Below are 1,611 nucleotides of genomic sequence, written 5' to 3' on the forward strand. Positions count from 1 at the left end.
AATCAACAGATGGTGGGCGAGCAACTGAAGGGTCAAACAAACCAGGTTTGATCGAAGATCTAATATTGGAAATTTTTTTAACAAAATAATACAAAAAGGCCCCACAAGTAATAATTGGAGGGTCAGAAAAGAAATCGGATTTTGGATTAAGTGCAGAATTTATTATATTAAATAGAACTTGCGGCATACCACTATTTTTTTGTAATTATTTCTGCAAAATAATTTATCTTAGCCATCTTTACAGCATTATGATAGTTGGCTAGAGACACCTGTAACATTTCGAAAGATGTCTTTAACCTGTCTTTATTCCATTTTCGTACCTATTTTTTACAAGTTTTCCTCAAACCACATTATTCAGCCAGGGCTCAGGTCTGGATCTACCTTTTTTAACCTGCAGTGCAGCGACTGAGTCCAAAAAAGGCAAACAAATGGAATATAATGCATCGAGTGAGGAATCCAAATCCAGTACCGTTTCTAGGCATAGGCGAGCTAGGCGGTCGCCTAGGGCGCCACCAGCTGAAGGGGTGTCAATGAGCGCACGTACTGGCACTACATTTTAGCAGGGTTGTGATAAAGAGTGGCACGGTCACCCTGAAATATGACTGCCGCCCCCACTGGATCCCCCAACATCATTGGGCTAGAGTACTGTCAATCTGACGATGCCTGTATGCCACTGGATCAGAGTGCTGTCAATTGCTGCCGGATTGTTTCATGCAAAGTTTGCATTTGGAGTGCTCATCAACGCCATTAGATCAATGGGCTCTGTCAGTGCTTTGGCAAGGTAACGCTTTTTTTGTGCCATGCATTAAAAGCTAAGTTCAAAGGCCAATTTAAAATATTGGTACAGCAAATAAAGTGCACAAAATCTGTATTTTGTTTAGGCAGTATTTGTGGCACATTTGTCCAAAAGGTGTGCGTTTTTTGCACCAATGCATTGTTAAAGGATCAGCGTGTCATGTAATATTCCCATATAAACTTTAACATCCAATTAAAAAATACTTGTATAGTAAAATTCGCTAATTCACGAGATCAATACATCCTTTATTAGACCGCTTTGTCGAGTTTAATGCATCCTTACGGAAGTGTCAAAATGCTGAATCAATTCATTCACTTCCAACAGCGCTTAATGGGAGCAGCGGCAGTATTTGTGGCAGTTGATAAACCATGTTGCGAGATTTGTCCAAAAGGTGTGCGTTTTTGCACCAATGCATTGTTAAAGGATCAGCGTGTCATATTCCCATATAAAGTTTAACAGCCAATTAAAAAATATTGGTATAGTAAAATTCGCTAATTTACGAGATCAATACGTCCTTTATTAAACCGCTTTGTCGAGTTTAATGCATCCTTACAGAGGTGTCGAAATGCTTAATCAATTCATTCACTTCTAACAGCAGTGGCGTCATACACATAGAGGGCAGAGCGTCACGTTATTTAAAGGGGAAGTCCGCGCGTTAATGAGTAGCAAAGGATTAAGTAGCTGCATTGATTACTTTTATGCCACTGATCAAGCTTTTATATGTAGTTTGGGGTAACAAAGGGTTTTATAGGTTTGACTGAAATAATAATGCAATAACTGACACTTTAAATCAATGTTTCAAGAAACAACAACAA

Source organism: Sinocyclocheilus rhinocerous, unplaced genomic scaffold (genome assembly GCF_001515625.1).
Source record: "Sinocyclocheilus rhinocerous isolate Xijiao unplaced genomic scaffold, SAMN03320098_v1.1 scaffold6126, whole genome shotgun sequence".
NCBI lineage: Eukaryota > Metazoa > Chordata > Actinopteri > Cypriniformes > Cyprinidae > Sinocyclocheilus > Sinocyclocheilus rhinocerous.